The following is a 24,574-nucleotide window of genomic DNA, read 5'->3' on the forward strand; positions in this document are numbered from 1 at the left end:
ATATATTTTCATGTTTTGGCTTCTATACCTTTCTAATTGCATCTTCCCACTATCCCCTAAACCCTTCACACATCCCATATGTTAATCAAAAAGAAGGGCTAACAATTTTAAGCACTCTCCCACCAGCAGACCTTTGCTTTTATCTCAGTAGGTCCATACCTATTTGGAGTGCCTCTTCCTTTAACACACTCTCCTAGATTTTGCCCTGCTGGATAGCATCTGTCTCCCTTTTAAAATCCCATAATACCTAGTCTACATGCCTCTTGTGGCAACTATCATTCTCTACCTTGTATTTTAGTTACTTATTTACATTTTATCTCTTATTCCAGACTCTGAGCTCTTTTGAGAGAAACATACTTGTGTTGCCTAAGTGCACTTTGCCCATCATAGATGTTTATCAAGAATTTGTTGAATTCATTCACCTAAGACTGTTAATACTATCAAGCCATTCCTTATACCACAAAGGAAATCTAAGATTTTCTTTAAAATATCTGACTAAATGACCAATATCTTATTTAAATTTGAAAAATATTCAAAGTATCTGACTAAATGACCATCATTATTTTATAGCTCAACATGATCTGCATCTAGGTTTGACATGAGACACCTGAAACAACTGAATCTGGTAATTACTATACCATGGTGTTGTTTGAGAAAGGATGAACATACATGTCTGTCTGAAAAAGTATGTTAGTTTCTAAGACTGAACTTCACTTCCTTCCTAAGTAGGGCAGCAGGGATAGGGCAGAAGAGCTGACTCTATTTGACTCATGTTGGTCCCCTTTCCCTCTCTGGCCTCCTGGGTATAACAGATGCAAAAAGTAAAAAAGTCTCTGCACAGTTACAGCTAAGCCAGGAGAACCATCCCCAGGGAGAGCTCAGTTAACCTTCCTTAGTTACTAACTATCTTTTGCAGGTTGTTTCTAAATTAAGTTCTGTAGACTAGTGGCTTTCAATCTTGCCATGCTCAAAGCAGACTGCTCTTGCTCCTATAAGTAATCCCTAAGGAAGTCATAGCCATGATAAGCCATGCGGGGGTGAGAACTAATCTCAAGACTGAAGGGGTTTTCAGGGTAATAGGTTTTTGTTTTTTAATGTCATTTTCAGTTAGAGATGTAACATAATGATGTAGAAGGTCTGCCAATTAAAATGCGGGTATCTTTCAAACAAGAGCCTTCACAAAATGCTTTTCAAAGAAAAGACAGGTTGCCTCGGTAAGAAAATCATGACAGTTGACAGACAACCAGTCATAAAAACAGGCAGGTGAACTGAGAACCTCTTTCTCTGTTTCTCTCAGGTTTCACTGCCTGAAAAAGCCAAATGTCAGACCTCTTGTTCTAGGTGGGGTTTCTTTGATTCACAGAAGAACTTTATCTTGTGGTGAATCATTGTTACATTGCCAAGGATGATGAAGGATATTCAGTCAGACATGTTTTGGTGAATTTATTAAAAGGTATCTCAATCTTGAGTACAGCCTTACTGGAGAGCAATCTGAAAACATTTATTCAAGATTTTTAAATGTGTCTGTCCTGTGACCAAGAAATTGCACTTCTGGACATTCAACATAAAGAAGCACTCAAGGATTTATTCCAGATATGTACTTATAAAAATATCTGTATTGTAACTATTTGCAACAGTACAAGTTCGAAAAACCTGAATTCTCAACAATAGAGGTTTGGTTCAATTACGGTACAGTCACATGCTCAAATACTATTCAACTCTTTAATGTTATAGAAAATTGCATCTAGTGATGCAAAAAGATGTTCACATATTTACCTTAAAAATATGTGTTATACCCCATTTTTAAAAACTAAACAGTTGAAATGTGTTGAATAATTACTGTGTGCTAGATATACAATTGGACCTCCATACCCATGGGTCCCACATATGTGTATCCAACCAACGACAGTTCAAAAATATTTGGAATAAAAATGAATGATTGTATCTGTACTGAACATGTTCAGATTTTCTCCTGCCATTATTCTTGATACAATATAGTATAACAACTATTTACATAGCATTTACATTGTATTAGGTATTATAAAGTAATATAGAGATGATTTAGTGTATATAGGAAGATGCGTGCAAGTTATATAGGAAGATGCGTGCAAGTTATATATAAATACTACGCTATTTTATATCAGCGATTTGGGCACCCTTGAGATTTGATATCTGAGGAGGGGACGAATCTCCTATGGATACAGAAGGACAACTATACTGCTAAACATTTATATGCATCTTATTTAATTCTAAAACAGTTCCATGAGGTAGGTACAGTATGCATTGCTTAACAATGGGAATACATTCTGAGAAATGGATCATTCGGCAATTTCTTTATTGCGCAAACATAGAGTGTACTTACACAAACCTAGATGGTCTAGCCTACTATGCACCTTGGCTATATGGTATAGCCTGTTGCTGCTAGGCTATAAACCTGGACAGCATGTTATTATATTGAATACAGTGAGCAATTATAACACAGTGTTAAGTATTCGTGTATCTAAACATTTAAAATTACAGTAAAAATATGGTATAAAGGATTAAAAAAAACTACTCCTGTATAAGGCACTTAACATGAATGGAGCTTACAGAATTGGAAGTTGCTCTGGGTGGGTGAGTCAGTGAGTGAGTGGTGAGTGAATGTAAAGGTCTAGGACATTACTATATACTATGGCAGAACTTATAAACACTGCACCCTTAGGATCCAGTAGGTTTATTTACACTTTTTTGTTTTTTTCAGACAGAGTCTTGCTCTGTTGCCCAGGCTAGAGTGCAACGGTGCGATCTCAGCTCACTGCAACATCTGCCTCCTGAGTTCAAGTGATTCTCCTGCCTCAGCCTCCTGAGTAGCTGAGATTACAGGCATGCACCACGAAACCCAGCTAATTTTTGTATTTTTGGTAGAGACAGGGTTTCATCATGTTGGCCAGGATGGTCTTGAACTCCTGACCTCGTGATCTGCCCGCCTCGGCCTCCCAAAGTAAAAACTTTTATTCAACATTAAATTAACCTCAGCTTACTTGAACTTTTTTACTTTATAAACTTTACAATTTTTAAATACTTTTTCACTCTTTTCTAATAATGCTTAGCTTAAAACAGAAACACATTGTACAGCTGTACAAAAATATTCTTTCTTTATATATCCTATAAGCATTTTTCTATTTTAACATTTTTAATTTTTAAAATTTTTACTTTTTAAACTTTGCTGTTAAAAACTAAGACATAAGCACATGTATTAGCCTAGTTCTACACAGGGTAAGGATCATCAGTATCACCATCTTACACCTCCACATTCTGTCCCACTGGAAGGTCTTCAGGGGCAATAATATGCAGGGAACTATCATCTCCTATGATAACAGTGCCTTTTTCTGAATACCTCCTGAAGGACCTGCCTGAGGCTGTTTTACAGTTAACTTTTATTTTAATAAGTAGAAGAATTAAGTATACTCTAAAATTATGATAAAAAGTAAATACATAAATCAGTAACACAGTCATTTATTATCAATAGCAAGTATTATATACTATACGTAATGATACATACTGTGAAAGAGTTTGTGAAGGTTTGTTTACACCCAGTACCACAAACACTGTTGCATTGTGCTGTGACCTTACCATGGCTATCATGTCACTAGACAATAGGAATTTTCCAGCTCCATTATAATCTTATGGGACCACCATTGTATATGCAGTCTGTCATTGACCAAAACGTCATTGTGCAGCACATGACTGTATTATTATTACCTTCATTTCACAAATGATGAATATGCTCAAGGTCACATGAGTGGTAAGAGGCTGAGCCACAGAAAATAAGTGCCTGCATGAGAGAGAGCAAGAGAGAGAGAGAGAGAGAGATGAGGGAACGATATTGAAAGGATCTAACAGGATCTGTTGCAAGATGTCTCTGATTATGAGTATTTTCTCCTTTTTTGTGAATATTTTCTGTGGTTTTTTTTTCGGTAATGAGCCTGAGTTGTGTTCATACTTGGAATTTCTTAGCCTCCCAAATGTATTTCTTCTCCTTGATTCTTTCAGGATGGCCTTATATATATGGGAAATAATTCTGGCTCATGTGATCCCATGGTTGGTGGAATGGTAGAAAGATGTGGATCCATGCAGTGTCTTCTACCTCTTGCCAGGCTCTGCTGCAGAGTGGCTGGTCTCAGTGGCTCCTTGAATGGATGAATACTGAGTTGCAATGAATCCTATCCTACTTTTTGGAGAGTGTTCCACTGTATCTGACCACGTGGACTTTGATCTTCTTGCTCTCCACTGTCAAACATTTCCTCTCCCCAGACCCAGACTCTACCTACCAAGATGCTCTAAGAGCCACAGTGCTTTCCTAAATCAGCATCTGGGCACACCTGAACTCCATCACTGCTTTGTGTAAGCTGAGGCATTAACTTTTTAGCTCACTCCTGCTGGTACCTCTGTATCGTCTCTCTGAATCTTGTTGAAAATGGCCGTATGTCTGGCTTCTCTTAGAGCCCTCCAGCCTTCTCCAGAACACGTAAGCAGGTAGGCTCCCTCTGGATGATTCTTCCCCCATTATCGTTTGAAATCTTCCTTCTCCCATAGCTCATTATTCCTTCTTCTTTCTATCAGATCGGGAATTTTCTTAAATAAATCTTTATGAACCAGTACACCAGGATTTACTCTTCATATGTTGAAAGAGAGGATAAAGGAACTTTAAAATTGTATTCTTCCAAAATGCCCAGCTTTCAAAACCATCATTGCAAAAATCCTATTTTGGATGCCAGAAGAAGAATATTAACTTTATCTCATTATTTTCTGTTGCAACAATCTGAAACCTTTTCAGTAAATTAGTCAATAATTAAAAGGATGCCCTTGAAAGACATAGAGGAGGTCAGTTCAAGAACATTCAAAAACATAATACCTGTATTTGAATTTTGTTTGCACATTCTTATAGAAAAGGTTAAAATTAAGCAAAAAGATTTTGTGGTTAGGGAACAGGACAAATTATGAGGGCTCTCTGAGTTATAAAGAGCTAAATTAGGAAGGGCTTGGGAATAATGGTCAGATATTTTGCCTTTCTATAAAGGTTTGTAAAAAATACTCCAAAACATTTTTTGAGAATGCTAGGTGGTGGGCTCTGAATGTGAGTTAGAACAGAAAGGCAAATTTGGAAACAGTCACACAAAAATACCAGTCAAATATGTAGGATACATTTAAAGAAAAGTAAATGAAGCCAACTTACATGAACAAAAACAGGTGATAATGGAGAACCAGGTGCAACCACTTGCAACAAAAGTTATCAAGTAGAAGGAGCCTGAGCTTTGAGGTCAAACAGAATGCAGATTAAATTCTAGCTTTGCTAATTGCTAACAGTATTAATCAAACTTCTCTCTCTTACCATTGGGTTCTTTATCTAAAAATGAAGATGGTAATACCAAACTTAATGAGTTACACAGAGAATGAAAATCAAATAATGAGTGAATGAGAGTAAATAACATGTTTGAATTTCTCATAGCAGTGTTTGGCATGTAATAGTGCTCAGTAAATGGCGGCTTAACAATGCACACCATCATCACCATTATTACAAGAAGCAGAAAGTATATATATATTAAAATCTCTGGTCAAGGCCCAGAGAAAGCCATTAAAGATCATTATGAGAATGATGACTGGGAGCCAAAAAGGAAAATGGAGAGTAACCCAGACACTTAAAAGTACTCAAAGTGAAGATAAAAGGAAAATGGGAACACATGTGGGTTTCATATGGCCATGGAACCAGGTGTGGCAGTAAAATAAGACTCCACACAACTGCATTTAGAAAAGTCACCTTGCTTTCTCTGATGAGCCACACAGCTCTGAAGCAAGAGGGAAGCAGGGGAGGAAGAAGAGGAGAAAAACATGGTATTCACTATATTTAGATTTCACACTGATTATGGTAGCCATGAAATCCTGTGCACATCCTCCAAACACGTCGCTTCAATATCCAGGACATAAAGTCCTTTCTGAGCACAGGATATGTTGCAACTTTGGTATTCTCATGTAGCTTCTGCACAGGCCTTGTGTCCCTTCTTGGTCTTCAATTTTCCCTCTCCCTGTGGGAGAGTTTTGACTATCAAAAAACCTTTACTAATTGCTATATGCCTAGTGCTGTGTTGGGGACGAGGCTTCTAACACATATTGGTGAGCAAGATGGCTTAACAGCTGTGTGTGGCATTTAAAGGACAGGGGAGGATGCCACAGTGAGGCTTTCTTTGTGAGAGCCCTCCAGTTGGCACAGTATCTAGGAGAGGTGCTCAATATTTACCTCCCGTATAAGCCTGCTATTTTTTGTTGCTTCACTCCAGTTATTTGAATATGTACAGCCATCACCTGTTTGCAGCCTGCTGCCTCCCTCTTTGGGCTCTTTACTCCAGGAGCCCCACACAACTATGTGACCCATTAACTGACGTTACTTACTGGCTTGTTTGTTGTCTACCTCTCCACCAGGCAGGAGAGCTTTATGTGGGAACATTCCATCCTTGCATGAATAAAAGTTTGCTCACCTCCCCCAACAGCCCAATATATATGTCTGTTCCCACGCCATATATAGTTTCACAGCTGGGTTGCTATAATTATGACTGAAAATTATTTTTTATCTAAACTAAAATTACTATTTGCCTACAATCTTCTCAGCATGTTTTTTGTGGGGGAGGAGGGCTGAAATATCACATCTTCATCTATGCAGATCTGGATGTAACGAAGAAAAGCAATTTTGCACATTCAGAGAACTTGAAAATGAAAGTTTGCATTACTCAAACTATAAAAATGTTTTTCTCCCACAGTACAACTCCAGAAATCCTTTACTCTAATCATTTGTTCTTCTATAAATCTTATGGCTAAAAGTACAAGCCTTTTAGCTTGATTTATTCTTCAATCCTCAAAGCAAAATATTCATTTAGTTAGTGCTTCATGCTTCAAATCACATTTATCAGCACATAAAAACACTGGCCAGTCTCAAATCCACCAAAGAGTTCTGAAACTCAAACATAACTGTGAAATCCAAAATCAATTTATTAGTGATAGTTATTTGCTAAGAATTGGGGTACACCTTGATAGCTTTGATCCAGTCTATTAAGTATAGTTCAATAGACTAAATCCATTGTACCAGGCAGAGGGGAGGCAAAGATGCTTCCAAATTCCTGAAGGTCTGGGCAGATGGCTGGGACACAAACAGATCATTTGACAATTTCAATGCAATGCCTAAGTACTATGGCTGTCTTTTGCAGTGGTTACTTTGGGAATACAGAGAGGGAACATTTTCTCAGGAAGCAGTTTGGAGATCTGAAGGAAATGTCCACCAGAACTAGGATGAGAAAGATGTGTAGAAATTAATGAGGTCAGTCAAGATGCGGATCTCAGTTCCAGCAAAGGAATTTCCCCCTTCCCCCCTCCCCCCGCTTCCCTTGTATGAAGTAGGAATTAGGGAATAGTAGGAGATGACACCAGAAAAGTTTTAGGTTAACCATAAACCATTATTACAGTCAGCCATTTTGACCTAGAGAAACGGCTATTTCATATGGTTCTAACCAGTGAAGTTGGTCGTGGACAACTTTTATATTAATTCCGGGTTAAGGAACTTGAGATTTATCTTGCATAGAATAAAAAACTAATGAAGGTTTTTAATCAGGCGAGTTTCCAGCTCAGTGCTGCATTTTAGACAGATCATTCTCACACACTGAGAAGGTGGCAAAGACCCATTTATTCCTGTCACCAGTTTCTCTCTCTCCTTTTCTCTCATCTGGGAACCGCCCAGGTGAGAGATGGAGGCCTACATCAGGATGAAGGCACTAACGCAGAGGAGGGAACAGATTAGAACATGTGATCACAAGATAAAACCTGTCAGAACCGGGGGCTGGTTCTCAGTGGAGAGAAAAGAGTTAAGTCCCAGGTTTCTGCTTTGTGTGACTAGAGGGAAGCTGAAGCCATTAACTTAGATGAAAAAAGAGAAAAGGAGCAGCTTTAGAGTTAAAAACAATGAGTATTTTTGACATAATTGATTATGATGTACTTGCGGAAAATCCAGAGAGTTGTCTAGAAAGACATTGGAATATAGGGGTCTAATCCACGGAGAATTCTGGACAGGCGAAGGAAACATGGCGGCCGCAATATCATCAGGGTGAAGCGCGGGTAAGGCAGGAGGGTGGGAAGCAGGCGGTCAAAAGCATGAGTGGCTGACACTGCCTAGAAGCATACGTTTTTTGTTGTTGTTGTTGTTGTTGTTGTTGTTGTTTTGTTTTGTTGTTGTTGTTGTTTGAGACTGAGTCTCGCTCTGTCACCAGGCTGGAGTGCAGTGGCACGATCTCGGCTCACTGCAACCTCTGCCTCCCGGGTTCAAGTGATTTCCTGCCTCAGCCTCCTGAGTAGCTGAGACTACAGGCGTGCACCTCTACGCCCAGCTAATTTCGTATTTTTAGTAGAGAGGGGGTTTCACAATGTTGGCCAGGATGGTCTCGATCAAGATTCACCTCGTGATCTGCCCTCCTTGGCCTCCCAAAGTGCTGGGATTATAGGCGAGAGCCACCGCACCCGGCCAGAAGCATACAATTTTCAAGGGGACTTTAAAGACTTAATGTTTTCTTTACATGCTTTTCAAGTGAAAAACCTTTACAAAAATCTTAGAAATCCAAAATATGTAAAAGAATTGCTTTGATTGAAATGGAGGCGACAGCTGCACAATCCCATGTGCTCAGGCTCCCTACTTCTTTTTCTTCCTGAGGCAGCCCCAGAAATCTTTGAGGAAAACAGTTGAAAGATGAGTGATCTAGACCTCTCTAGAGTGGTCAGAAAACTACCTTCTGCACACCAAATCCAGCCCCGCACCTGTTTTTGTGATAAAATTGTATCTGAACACAACCATGTTAATTTGTTTTCTTTTTTTTTTCATATTTGTTAGTCATTTGAATTTTTTTAATGACTTTTTTTTTCTTTTTTTTGAGACAAGGTCTCACTGTGCCCCAGGCTGGAGTGCAGTGGTGCAATCTCGACTCACTGCAACCTCCATCTCCTGGGTTCAAGCGATCCTTCCACCTCAGCCTCCTGAGTGGCTGGGATTACAGGCAAGCGCCACCATGCCAGGCTAATTTTTGTATTTTTAGATGGGGTTTTACCATGTTGGCCAGGCTGGTCTTGAACTCCTGAGCTCAAGCAATCTGCTCGCATCAGCCTCTCAAAGTGCTGGGATTACAGGCCTGAGCCACTGCACCTGGCCTAATGATTCATCACTTTTGTCAGTCATTTAAATGACTGAATTTTTGAAATTTTTAAATGAGTTTTTTAAAGTTTTATTTTTATTTGACATATAATAATTGTACATGTTTATGGTGTACAGGGTGATGTTTCAATCCATGTATACCACTTGTTTTATTATTGTCTACCTCTGCTTTCACACCACAACAGCAGAGCTGAGTTGTTACATGCACTATATGAACCTCAGAGCCTAAAATATTTACCGTCTTTCCTTTTAAGGAAAAAGGTTGCTGACCCCTCATTTAAACTAAATCTTTTATTTTACAAATGAGAAAAGCTGAGGTCCAAAGAGTTTAAATAACATCTGACAAGCTGCTCAGGCTAGAACCTAAGTCTTGGGATATAGACCCTGCTGTCTTTGTTTTTAAAAGGGAGAATTAGTCATCAACGTGCCAGAAAGTGAACTGTATATGTGCCCATCCAAAACAAATCTCATAACAACTAACTTTCACTATTGAGCAAGGTGTAGTTTTTAGCATTTTTTTAAATTGTTGCTGTTAGCCCTGAAATAAATTGAAAACTTCCTTTATCCCATCTGTCTAAGGTAAAACGTTGAATTTTAGTTTAGTTTAGTTTTTTTTTTTTTTTTTAACTAATTATCCTGTTACTAGTTGTTCTTCCCTAATTCAAAGACCAGTTTTAAGGTCGAGCATGGTGGCTCATGCCTGTAATCTCAGCACTTTGGGAGGCTAATGCAGAAGGATCACTTGAGTTGAGGAGTTTGAGACCAGCCTGAGCAACATAGTGAGACCCATCTCTACAAATAATTTAAAAATTAGCTGGATGTGGTGGTGCATACCTGTGGTCCCAGCTACTCAGGAGGCTGTGGTGAGATGATTGCTTGAGCCCGGGAGGTGAAGGCTGCCATGAGCTCTGATCACACCATCACACTCCAGCCTGGGCAAAAGAAGGAGATTCTGTCTCAAAAAAATAAAATAAAATAGATATTTTTAAAGACAAATTTTATTTTTAAATGTGAAGTACTGTGCACCCTCTCTTCCAAAGTAATATGGGTTGAAAAATTAGCTCCCTAATGTAGAGCCACCAGGATGGCTCACAGAGGTACAACATCTGCTCCAGGTCAGATTGTACCCTCTTTACAGCCTTCTATATGCTGTATATGGATCCTACCCAGCCCATGGTTCCCACCCTCTCCTCATCGCATTTCATTCATGCATTGCTCCTATTAGTGGACAACATGTAAGAACTGGGGCCAGAAACAAGCTAGGAAAAAAGAATGCAGAACCTTCAGCCCTGAGAGCTGAAGACATGGACATGAGGCGTGAGGGGCGGGGAAGAAAGCGAAGGACCTGCCATTTCCAACAGGTGCAGGCACTTGCAGTCCCGCCTCTGTGTCCTCCCCCTCTATGCCATCCGGTCTTCCACATTTGCTCAAAGAAAGAAACACAAGGCAGGAGGCACATATCACAGAGTTCTAAATGAAGTTCAGGCAGCACCAACTGGGAAGTGGAAAATTTCCCACAGTTCACCAGAAGGAATTCTAGTGTGGTCCATTAGAGATCTGGAATTGAAGAAACATAAATTCAGTCCTGGTCCATATGCTGACAAAGCAAATTGAAAACTAAACTACTCCACATTCCTCGATAGATATCCTGTATTTTCAGAGCAATAAATAGAACATAGAAACATGAATTTTAAGCAATTTTTTGTCATGCTTCTTTTAAGGATGATTGGGGGAAGTGATTATTCACAAATGAAAAGGAAAGGGCTATTTTTATAGAGAAATACAAGCTTTCTGCTGAAGTCTTTAAAAGTGTTAGGGTAAAATTCCCAGTGTTTAGATATATTTATAGATCACATGAAGTGGGGGAAGAAGAGTGTGAAGAATAGAATAAATTTGTGAGATGAATCATTTAACTTTTTTTTTATAAATGTACCAACCCACTGAATACACCCATTCCCAGTCTTTTTGTGAATCATTTGTTTCATTTCACATTTTAACCCTGTTGAGTTTATGTATGATAAAGAAAACCATATGGAAGATGAAATTCAGACTTGAGGTGAATGTTTAGAATCATGCACTTATTTATCAAATACGTATGGAGTTGCTTACTATGTGCCAGGAATTGTTTTAAGAGCCTCATATGATTAACTCTTTCTTGAGTACATATGAAGTACATCTGAGAAAGAACTAAGCACTAAAGTATAAAAGTTGATACAGGAACTACTAGGAAAGTTACAATTCAAAAAAGTAATGCAAGCAATATATTAACAACTGGCACCTTTATTTTACTCACCTTACTTATATAGAGCAGCTCCTCTCCTGAACATTTTGTTCCTTTGTTTGTGGTATTTTGGTGAGGAAAAGAACTCCACGTCTCAAGGCTTACCTAGCTTTAGTACTTCCTCTCTCCAAGGGGATGCTTGCATTAATAATTTTCTCACTGCTGGGATTATAAGGAAAAAAATTGCTTACATTTGTATGTTGCTTTTTTATTTTATTTTATTTAAGTTCTGGGATACATATGCAGAATGTGCAAGTTTGTTACATAGGTATACATGTGCCATGGTGGTTTGCTGCACCTATCAACCCGTCATCTAGGTTTTAAGCCCCATATGTATTAGGTATTTGTCCTAATGCTATCCCTCCCCTAGCCCCCACCCCCTGACAGGCCTCTGTGTGTGATGTTCCCCTCCCTGTGTCCATGTGTTCTCATTGTTCAACTCCCACTTATGGGCGAGTACATATGGTGTTTGGTTTTCTGCTCCTGTGTTAGTTTGCTGAGAATGATGGCTTTCAGCTTCATCCATGTCCCTGCAAAGGACATGAACTCATCCTTTTTTATGGGTGCATAGTATTCCACGGTGTATATGTGCCACAGTTTCCTTATCTACTCTATCATTGATGTGCATTTGGATTGGTTCCAACACTTTGTTATTGTGAATAGTGCTGCAGTAAACATACATGTGCATGTGTCTTTATAGTAGAATAATTTATAATCCTTTGAATATATACCCAGTAATGGGATTGCTGGGTTAAATGGTATATCTGGTTCTAGATTCTTGAGGAATCGCCACACTGTCTTCCACAATGGTTGAACTAATTTACACTCCCACCAGCAGTGTAAAAGCTTTCCTATTTCTCCACAGCCTCGCCAGGATCTGTTGTTTCCTGACTTTTTAATGATCGCCGTTCTAACTGTTGTGAGATGGTATCTCATTGTGGTTTTGATTTGAATTTCTCTATTTTCTCCCATTCTGTAGGTTGCCTGTTTACTCTGATGATAGTTTATTTTGCTGTGCAGAAGCTCTTTAATTTAATTAGATCCCATTTGTCAATTTTGGCTTTTGTTGCAATTGCTTTTTGCTTTTTTAAAGTTCTTTTATGTTTGTATGTTATTTCACAGGTTTCTATGAAAACATTTATGTAAATATGCAAATTAATAATACTCAAAATTTATTTAATTATAATATTTTTACACTTCCCAATTACTAAGAACTTTCCATAGATATATGATAGCTGTTTCCTATAATTGCAGTATCCCCAAGTCTTCATTATTTTCTTTTCATCTACCAGAATCTTCTCTTCAAGAGCGTGTGTTATCCTTTTTGTTGGATCTTCCTTTGGAACTTTTACCTGTTTCTGACTGCTGTGTTTCCACTCAATCAATAACTTTATTCACACAATTGTGATTCTGTTTTCCTTCATTCATCAATTTGCCCACATGTAGACAACTTTTATTCAGAGATACAGAGACCAAGTATTGTTGCCTTTCCTCCAGCCTCTCTCCATCTTTTGGTAAGAAGTTTGCCCTGAACACTTCATTGCTGGCCAGCAGTAGGCCGTGTGAGCCTCCCATGCATGGCTACCATCTGAGCATGTCAATTTCCTGAGCAAAAGCTTCATCCTCAAGTCCACTCCTTCCTATAGTTCTGCTTCTTTATTTCTTTACATTATATAAAACAGGCTTGTGCATCTCCCTTAATTCGTTAATTTGATAAATTATGTGTTTGTTGAGCTGCTGGTAAATGCCAGGCACAAGTGTATTACCACTGCAGATCCAACAATGAACAAAACAGGCATCATCCAAGTTCTCAAGGAGGAATAGGAAGTAAATGATTATTGTTTGGATTGTCCTAAGCACCATGAAGGAAATAAACAAGGATCACTGAGGGATTGACATATTCTGTTGGTTTGAAGCAAGTCACAGGTTCCACCTGCACTCCTGGGGAGGAGATAATGCAGGGCCTGTTGTTACGGGGCAGAGAACAAGGAGGCCATCTTAGAATTCTGTTTACCACAACATCCCTCATAGGGCTGCTATAATAAGGTATACTAAATAAAATCATGTGGTCCAGGAGCAGTAGCTCACACCTGTAATCCCAGCACTTTGGGAGGCCAAGGTGGGCAGATCACTTGAGGTAAGGAATTCAAGACCAGGCTAACCAACATGGTGAAACCTGTCTCTACTAAAAATACAAAAATAGCCAGGTGTGGTGGCACATATCTGTAATCCCAGCTACTCAGGAGGCTGAGGCATAAGAATCACTTGAAACCAGGAGGCAGAGGTTGCAGTGAGCGGAGGTTGTGCCACTGCACTCCAGCCTGGGCGACAGACCGACACCCCATCTCCCAAAACAAATAATAATAAAATCATGTATGTAAAGCACTTAAACCAGTGTCTGTGGGTAAGCACTCAACAGTGAGCTATAATTATACCACTTCTTTGCTGTACTTCTAAAAATCTACTGCCAGAAGGATGTCAGTTACTTATAACTAAGCACTGGCAGCAACTTCCAATCACCTTCACAAGATTGTCTCTTATGTATCTTTCCTGAGATCCTTATCTCTCTCTGCTAGTCACTTGATTGGTTTCCCAACCAGCTGGCACTAGGATACAAGACCCCATCATTGGCATCTTCTCAGGCATATTATATCATGGGTGATCTTAAGGAGAAAATTATATTTGTCTGCTCAGGTTTCTTCTATAGTCCTGAACGTCATAAGTGTCTTCCCACACCCATTCTTTGGCACATTTTTTATTTCTCCACTGCTGTCTTGAACCTCTGCAGCATCCATACCATGGCCTCTGCTGTTCTTCACAGCTTTGCAGCAAGTTTGTCTTGAAACCACTTGAAACAATGTTTAAAATATCAGCAGCTTCCAAAGTCTGATTTTCTTTTGCTTAAGTGAAAAGACTGCCACTGCCCTTGCATCACTGGACTGATCGTGTCTGTACCCAAGATTCTTGGCATCCCATGGGAGCCTGACCTGTGTAAAAAGGAACCTAAAAGCTCATTGCCTGAATGGCAAAATAAATCTAGGGTTCCAAGAGATGCTGTTGTTATTGTGTGAGTCTGTCAGAAGGTGGGCATGAAAAATGGTGCAGTTCTAGAAAGGAGGATTCAGCCTTAACAAGAGAAAATGGAAGCGACCCTAAGAAGAAGCCATAATATATACTAGCCAGGTTAAGTTCAGAGATAGACTCCTAACAGCCTGTTGCCCAGAATGACATCGTGTGAACTGAAGCGGGATTAAAGCAAAGAAAGGGAGAACTCTGGTGTGTCTAAACATCACTGCACCCAGACCCATAGGTGGAAATGGTGAATGGTCTGGCAGGTGAGCAAGGACAGTGCACTGGAGGGAGAAAGTGTCCTACCACATGAGATAATTTTTGCATCTTTAACCTCAGCTGTATTTAACTTAAAAGTGGCACTCTTTTTGCCAACTGGCATACTGTCATGAGTGACTCAACCTTTTAGCAACTAATTCTGGCAAATTCTTTTCTGAAGTGTGAGTCATCCTAGTGAGCCCTACTGCAGGTCTTCTGAGTACCATCCACAGCAGTTTTCTATGTGTGCCCTGGCTGACTCAGGCCATTGCAGACATCAACTATTTTGACACTGCTGTTTCATTATTTGACTGGTAACTGAACCCTAACTTGCATTATTTCCCTTCTCGCTCTACTTTTCCTGTTTCCAAAGCAGTCCTTTAAAGAATTCTGCTTTCAAACAATCTGGTTATACAAAAAACATACGCACAAATATATATGTGTACATTAAAATGTTTACCTATACTAGTGGTTGTCCCTGGATAGTACGTGTACTTGTTTCCCATTGATACAGTTTGGCTATGTGTCCCTACCCAAATCTTAACTTGATATGTAATCCCCACATGTCAAGGGAGGGAGGTGATTGGATCATGGGGGCACTTTCATCCATGCAGCTCTCATGATAGTGAGTGAGTTCTCACAAAGTCTGATGATTTTTTACATGTTTAGAAGCTCCTCCTTTGCTCTTCTTTCTCTTGCCGCCTTGTGAAAAGGTGCTTACTTCCCCTTCGCCTTCTGCCATGATTATAAATTTCCTAAGACCTCCCCAGCCATATGGAACTGTTAGCCGATTAAACCTCTTTCCTTTATAAATTGCTCGGTCTCAGGTATTTCTTTATAGCAGTGTGAAAAAGGACTAATACACCCATAGTTGTTGTAACAAATTACCACTAATATGATGGCTTCAAACAACATCAATTTGTTATCTTACAATGCTTTCATTAGTGATATGGTTTAGCATTTGTCCTCTCCAAATCTCATGTTGAAATGTGACCCCCAGTGTTGAATGTGGGGCTTAGTGAATGGTGTTTGGGTAATGAGGTTGCTCCCTTAAGAATGGCTTGACACTTTTCTCACAGTAAGGAATGAGTTCTCACTCTATTAGCTCATGTGAGAGCTGTTTGTTTAGAAAAGCCTGACGTCTCTCTCACTTATTCTCTCACCATGTGATGCCTGCCTCTCCTTTGCCTTCCACCATGAGGAAAATCTTCCTGAGGCCGAGCAGAAGCAGATGTTGTCATTATGCTTCCTGTGAGTCTGCAGAAATGTGAGGCCAACATAAACCTCTTTTCGTTATAAATTACTGACCTTCATGTAGTATTCTTTTATAGCAATGCAAAATGGACTAATACAGTTAGGAAATCCAAAATGAGTTTCACTGGGTTAAAATTCAGATGTCAGCAGAGCTGCATTTCTTTCTAGAGACTCTAGGGGAGAATCTGTTTCTTTGTCCTTCCAGTTTCTAGAGGCTGCCTGCATTCCTTGGCTCATGGCCCCTTCCTCTGTCTTCCAAGCCAGCCCAACCTTCTAATGCAGCCATCTCTCTGGTCTGTCTTCTGACTTCCTCTTTCATTTGTAAGGACCCTTGTGATTACATTGGGCCCACCTAGTTCAAGAGAATAATTTTCCTACCTTAAGGCAGCTAATTAGCAACCTTAATTCAATCTGAAACTTTAATTCCCCTTTGCCACATAACCTACCATATTCACAGGCTGCAGGATTAGGATGTGGACACCTGTGTTGGCCATTATTCTGCCCACCACAGTAGGATCATGGGTTGTTGTTATTGTTTATTTTACCTCACATGCATTTTTAAATTTGCACATGGTAAACATATATTATTCACATAAATTTTTAAAATGAACTTACAAAATACTATAACTCTCTTATCCATAACTTCCCTTTCAATGTTCCTCTCCTAACACTACCACCACCCTGTATCTTAAGGGGAAAAAAAAGTCGCTGAAATTTTCTCTAGGTGGTTACTCTTTCATGACCAATTGCTCCTTTTAACAGCTCCCTTGTGTCTCCACAGTTGCCTTTGACTTGCTCTTTGTTTTTTACTATTTATTCTACTTCTGTGGTTGGGAGCAGGGGCAATGTTTGTTTTTAAAATCTTCTCTATCAGAGTCACCATTGACACTTTACTTGAGAGTATTTTGACATGTTTATGACATATACTTCCAGTCTCTGATATTTAGAAAAGAGAATCAGAATTCTATCAGTCTTGCCTCTTAGGATAATAATAGCTTATACATAGCATTTATGATGTTTCAGGCACTGTTTTAAACACACTTTAGATATATTCAACTAACTCATTTGCCATATACAACAATCCAGTGAGACAGCTACTATCATTGTAGCTGTTTTAAAGATAGAAATGAGGCTTGAAGGAAGGACAAGAAAGTGCAGCACAGAGGATAAGTAACTTGCCTAAGGCCACACAGCTACTAAGAGATGAAGCTGGAATTCAAACTCCAGAATTCATCCTCTTACATATTTTGCTATATTTATACCCTTTTATTTTTATATCTTCTTGTTCCAACATTTTAAAAAATTATGATAACTGTTTTTGTCTCTCATACCTCTGCTTAAATTAACATTTTTGGGAAACTGATTTCTTTTATTAGCATAGCAAAATTAGAAAACAAAGTACAGCATCAGCTGGGTGTGGTGGCTCATGCCCGTAATCACAGCACTTTGGGAGGCTGAGGTGGGCAGATCACAAGGTCAGGAGTTTGAGAGCAGCCTGGCCAATATGGTGAAGCCCTGTCTCTACTAAAAAATTAGAAAAATTAGCCAGGTGTGGTGGTGCGTGCCTATAGTCCCAGCTACTTGGGAGGCTGAGGCAGGACAATTGCTATAACCTGGAAGGCAGAGGTTGCAGTGAGCCGAGATCACACCCCACTGCACTCCAGTCTGGGTGACAGAGTGAGACTTTGTCTCAAAAAAAAAAAAAAAAAAAAGAAAGAAAGAAAGTACAACATCTTTCATAATCTCTATTCTAGGCACATAAATGCTGTGGATTCTGTTGGTGGTTACTCTTTTTTGGAAGAATATTTAAGCTGATTCTAAGTATTTGTTTTCCAGTCACTTTTGTGTTATTTCTGGTTTCATTTGACTGCTTTCTGCAACATAATTAAATCCTGTAATATCATAATCAAGACAAATATTGTACACCAAAATAGATGTTTCTTTTATATTAATTTTGGGAAAGAAAAAAGAAAACCAGCATATATTGATTGGCTCTTAAGCCAGAAAGCAGAAAGTACTTTTCAAATGTCTCATTTAACCTTTGCAATAGAGCTGTGAAACAGGTGGTACCAATCCTATTTTGTAGTTGAGAAATGAGACTTTGGAGAATAATTATATCTACCCTTTACTGATGGCATTCTTTGACCCACCACTTTGTTTTTATGTATTATTTTAGTTGATTCTTAGAACAATCATATGATGTGGCATTACAAATGAGGAAACTGAGGCTTAAGGAGGTTAAATAAATTTTATAAGATCATATAGCAAAGCTGGTTTCTCTGACTTCAAAGACTATTTGCATTACTCTATACCACACTGAGATCTTGGCTCTAACTTCTGTGGAGAATCTGTTACTCTTGTGCTCTTTAATCTTTGTCTTCATGAATTTCTCTGAATTGGGATAAATTCAAATGCCTACATGGGTCCAGGCAGGTAACAAAAGGCGGGAGACAAGCCATGTGTCAAAAACACAGCGATGGGTTGGAGCAGCCAAGAAGGCTGAATTGAAACAGCTCCCCTCTGCAGCTCCCACCAAGAAGGATGAAAATAGTGCGTGAATTCTGCATCTTCAATTGAGGTACCAAAGTTCTCTCACTGAGACCAACTAGGTGGTAGGCATGACTCACAGAGAGTGAGGAAAAGCAGGATAGAGTAAGGGCCTACCTGGGAGCTTCATGCCTCAAAAGGAACTCCATCCCTCCAGCCAAGGGAGGTGGTGAGGGATTGTGCTACCCTTCCCTGAAAACCACGCTTTCCCCACAGATCCTTGCAACCCATGGATCAGGATGTTCCCTCATGAGCCCATGCCACCAGGGCCTTGGGTCCCAAGCAAAGAGCTGTGCAGACTCATGGGGACTGCTCGGTGTGTGGCCACCCAAGCAGGCACTGAGACATGGGAGTTTTATATACTCTGGTTCCAGGAACCCCAGTGAGACAGGAGATCCATCCATTCCTGTGGGAAGGGGGCTGAAGCCACGGAGCCAAGTGGCCTTGTTCCCATGCAAACCCACAGGCTAAAACCAACAGACTTGGAATCCCCACCAGCTAGCACAGCAGGCTAGAGACTGACTAAGAAAACCAAGTTCTAGGGTTGGGAGAGGCAGCTGCCATCACTGCGGATCCAGTCCACCGTTTTTGCCTGCCACCAGTGCCAGTGAGACTGGGCAGTTTGTACCAGTAGTAATTCACCACAGCGCAGCACAGAAGCTGGGGCAGTTCGTGGCCAGACTGTTCCTTTAAGCAGGACCGCAGTCCACTCCTCTTCACCAGGCTGGGGCTCCCTGTGGAAATTTCAGCATCCCTAGCCAGGGGGTTATGGACAGAACTCTGATATCCCTCAGAGGAGCCCCTAGGAAGAATAGTGGCTGCAGGATCATGGATCAGCAGTCTTAGTCTTTTCTGCCTGCTGGCTCTAGAGGGTCAGGGCAGCCCAGACGAGAAGGATTACCCCCAGCGCAGCACACTTGCTCTGCCAAGGGGCAGCCAGACTGCTTATTTAAGTGGGTCCCTGATTCCACTCCTCTTGCCTGAATGAGATCTCCCAATAGAAGTCTCCAGATACCTCAAACAGGAGCATTCCGACCAGCATCAGGTCAGTGCCTTTCAGGGACAGAGCTCCCAGAGAAAGGAGCAGGCTGCCATCTTTTATGTTCTTCAGCTTCCATTGGTGATACTTCCAGGGGCAAGAGAGACCCAAGCAAATGGGGTCTGGGGTGGGACCCCAGCAGCCCTACAGAAGAGAGGCCTGACTGCTAAAAGAAAAACAAAGCAACAACATCAATGAAAAAGACCCCCAAAAACACAGTCCAAAGGTCAGCAGCCTCAAAGGTCAAAGGTAGATAAACCCATGAAGGTGAGAAAGAATCAACACAAAAATACTGAAAACTCAAAAAGCTAGAGTGTCTTTTATCCAGATGATTGCAACATGTCTCCGGCAAGGGCACAGAACTGGACTGAGGCTGAGACGGATGAACTGACAGAAGTAGGCTTCAGAAGACAGGTAATAATGAACTTTGCTGAGCTGAAGGAGTATATTCTAACTAATTGCAAAGAAGTTAAAAACCATGATAAAATATTACAGGAGCTGTTTATCAGAATATCCAGTTTAGAGAAGAACATAAATGATCTGATAGAGCTGAAAAACACAAGACAAGAACTTCACAATGCAAACACAAGTGCCAATAGCCAAATAGACCAAGTGGAAGAAAGGATATCAGAGCTTAAAGATTATCTTGCTAAAATAAGACATGCAGACAAGATTAGAGGGAAAAAAAAAAAAAAAAAAAGAATGAAAACGAATGAACAAAACCTCCAAAAACTATGGTATTATGTAAAAAGATCGAACTTATGACTGATGGGCTATCCGATAGAGATGGGGAGAACAAAACCAAATTGGAAAACATACTTCAGAATATCATCCAGGAGAACTTTCCCAATCTAGCAAGACAGGCCAACATTCAAATTCAAAAAATCCAGAGAACCTCATCAGGTACTACACAAGAAGATCAACCCCAAGACACATAATCATCAGCTTCTCCAAGGTAGAAAAGAAGGAAAAAATGTTAAGGGCAGCCAGAGGGAAAGGCCAGGTCACCTATAAAAGGAAGCCCATCAGACTAACAGCAGACCTCTCAGAGGAAACCCGACAAGCCAGAAGAGATGGGGGGCCAATATTCAACATTCTTAAAGAAAAGAATTTCCAACCCAGAATTTCATATCCACCTAAACTAAGCTTCCTAAGTGAAAGAGAAATAAAATCTTTTTCAGACAAGCAAATGCTGAGGGAATTTGTCACCACCAGGCCTGCCTTGCAAGAGCTTCTGAAGGAAGCACTAAATATGAAAAGAAAAAACTGTTACCAGCCACTCCAAAAACACTTGTGTACTTTAGTTTGTGTACTGAAGTACACAAACCAATGACACTATGAAGCATCTACATAAACAAGTCTTCAAAATAACCAGCTAGCATCATGATGACAGGATCAAATTCACACATAACAATATTAACCTTAAATGTAAATGGGCTAAATGGCCCAATTAAAAGACATAGAATGGCAAGCTGGATAAAGAGTCAAGATCCAGGACGGTGTGGTAGCCCACACCTGTAATCCCAGCACTTTGGGAGGCCGAGGTAGGCGGATCATTTGAGATCAGGAGTTTGAGAGCAGCCTGACCAACACAGTGAAACCCCATCTCTATTAAAATACAAAAATTAGCCAGGCGTGGTGGTGCGTGCCTGTAGTCTCAGCTACTTGGGAGGCTGAGGCAGAAGAATCACTTGAACCCACAAGGCAGAGGTCACAGTGAGCCAAGATTTCACCACTGTACTCTAGCCTGGGTGACAGAGCAAGACTCCCTCTTAAATAAAATAAAATAAAATAAAATAAAATGAAAAGAATCAAGATCCGTTATTGTATTGTATTCAAGAGACCCATCTCACATGCAAAAGACATGCATAAACTCAAAATAAAAGGACGGAGAAAAATTTACCAAGCAAATGGAAAACAGAAAAAAGCAGGGGTTGCAATCCTAGTTTCTGCAAAACAGACTTTAAACCAACAAAGATAAAAAAGACAAGGGCATTACATAATGGTAAAGGGATCAATTCAACAAGAAGAGCTAACTATTCTAAATATGTATGCACCCAATACAGGAGCACCCAGATTCATAAAACAAGTTCTTAGAGACCTACAAAGAGACTAGACTCTGACACGATAATAGTAGAGATGTTAACACCCCACTGTCAATATTAGATCATTGAGACAGAAAATTAACAAAGATATTCAGGACTTGAACTCAGCTCTGGATCAAGTGAACCTGATAGATATCTACAGAACTCTTTACCATAAAGCAACAGAATATACATTCTTCTCAACACCACATGGCACTTACTGTAAAATTGATCACATAATTGGAAGTAAATCACTCCTTAGCAAATACAAAAAAACAGAAATCTTAACAGTCTCTCAGACCACAGTGCAATCAAATTAGAACTCAAGATTTAAAAATTCACTCAAAACCACATAACTACATGGAAATTGAACAACCTGCTCCTGAATGACTCCTGGTTAAATAATAAAATTAAGGCAGAAATCAAGAAGTTCTTTGAAACCAGTGAGAACAAAAAGGCAACATACCAGAATCTCTAGGACGCAGCTAAAGCAGTTTTAGGAGGGAAATTTATAGCACCAAATGTTCACATCAAAAAGCTAGAAAGATCTCAAATTGACACCCTTTTAGTTGTGACAACACAACTAAAAGAACTAGAGAAACAAGAGCAAAGAAACCCCAAAGCCAGCAGAAGACAAGAAATAACCAAAACCAGAACAGAACTGAAGAAGATAGAGATAAGAAAAACCCTTCAAAAAAATCAATGAATACAGGAGCTGGTTTTTTGAAAAAATTAATAAAATAGGCCACTGACTAGACTAATAAAGAAGAAAAGAGGGAATAATCAAATAGACACAATAAAAAATGATAAAGGGGATATCACCAGTGACCCCATAAAATACAAACAACCATCAGAAAATATTGTAAACATCTCTATGCAAATAAACTAGAAAATCTAGAAGAAATGGACAAATTCCTGACACATACACCCTCTCAGTACTGAACCAGGAAGAAGTTGAATCCCTGAAAAGATCAATAATAAGTTCTGAAATTGAGGCAGTAATAAATAGCCTACCAATCAAAAAAGCCCAGGACCAGATGGATTTATAACTGAATTCTAGCAGAGCTCCAAAGAGGAGCTGATACCCTTTCTTCTGAAACTATTATAAACAATTGAAAAGGAGGTACGCCTCCCTAACTCATTCGATGAGGCCAGGATCATCCTGATATCAAAACCTGGCAATGATACAACAAAAAAAGAAAACTTCAGGCCAATATGCCTGATGAACGTCGATGCAAAAATTATCGATAAAATACTGGCAAACCAAATACACCAGCACATCAAAAAGCTTATCCAACACAATCAAGTTGGCTTCATCCCTGGGATGCAAGACTGGTTCAATATACACAAATTAATAAATGTAATTCATCACATAAACAGATCTAAAGACAAAAACCACAAGATTATCTCATTAGATGCAGAAAAGACCTTCAATAAAATTCAACATCGCTTCATGCTAAAAACTCTCAAAAAACCAGGTACTGAAGGAACATAATAATAAGAGCCACATATGACAACCCCACAGCCAATATCATACTGAAATGGGCAAAACCTGGAAGCATTCCCCTCGAAAACCTGAACAAAATAAGGATACCCTCTCTCACCTCTCCTATTCAATAGAGTATTGGAAGTTCTGGCTAGGGCAATCAGGCAAGAGAAAGAAATAAAGAGAATTCAAATAGGAAAAAAGGAAGTCAAATTGTTTGCAGATGGCATAGTCCTATATCTAGAAAACCCCATCATCTCAGTCCAAGAGATTCTTAACCTGATAAGAAACTTCAGCAGTCTCAGGATGCAAAATCAATGTACAAAAATCACTAGCATCCCTATACATCAACAGGCAAGCTGAGAACCAAATCATGAATTTGTGAATTGTCCAATTCACAACTGGTACAAAGAGAATGAAATACCTAGGAATACAGCTAACAAGGGAAGTGAAGGACATCTTCAAGGAGAATTACAAACCACTGCTCAAGGAAATCAGAAAGGACACAAACAAATGGAAAAACACCCCATGCTCATGGATAGGAAAAAATCAATATCGTGAAAATGGCAATACTGCCCAAAGTAATTTGTAGATTCAATGCTATTCCCATTAAACTACCATTGGCATTCTTCACAAAATTAGAAGAAACTGTTTTAAAATGTGTATGGAACTAAAAAGGAGCTCATATAGCCAAGACAATCCTAAGCTGGAGGCATCATGCTACCAAACTAAAAACTATACTACAAGGCTACAGTAACCAAAACAGCATGGTACTGGTACAAAAACAGACCCATAAGACCAAGGGAACATGATGGAGAACTAAGAAATAAGACCACACATTTACAGCCATCTGGTCTTTGACAAACCTAACAAAAACAAGCAATGGGAAAAGGATTCCCTATTTAATAAATGGTGCTGGTAGAACTGGCTAGCCATATGCAGAAAATTGAAACTGGATGCCTTCCTTACACCTTATACAAAAATTAACTCAAGATGGGCTAAAGACTTAAATGTAAAACCCAAAACTATAAAAACCCTAGAAGAAAATCTAGGCAATACTATTCAGGACATAGGCATGGGCAAAGATTTCATGACTAAATTGCCAAAAGCAATTGCAACAAAAGCAAACTTGACAAATGGAATCTAATTAAACTAAAGAGATTCTGCACAGCAAAACAGACCATCATCAGAGTGAACAAGCAACCTAGAGAGTAGGAGAAAATTTTTGCAATTTATCCCACTAACAAAGGTCTAATATCCAGGATCTACAAGGAACTTAAACAAATTTATAACCAAAACACAAACAACTGCATTAAAAAGTGGGCAAAGGACATGT

Source organism: Mandrillus leucophaeus, unplaced genomic scaffold, assembly GCF_000951045.1.
Source record: "Mandrillus leucophaeus isolate KB7577 unplaced genomic scaffold, Mleu.le_1.0 Scaffold887, whole genome shotgun sequence".
NCBI classification, from domain to species: Eukaryota; Metazoa; Chordata; class Mammalia; order Primates; family Cercopithecidae; genus Mandrillus; species Mandrillus leucophaeus.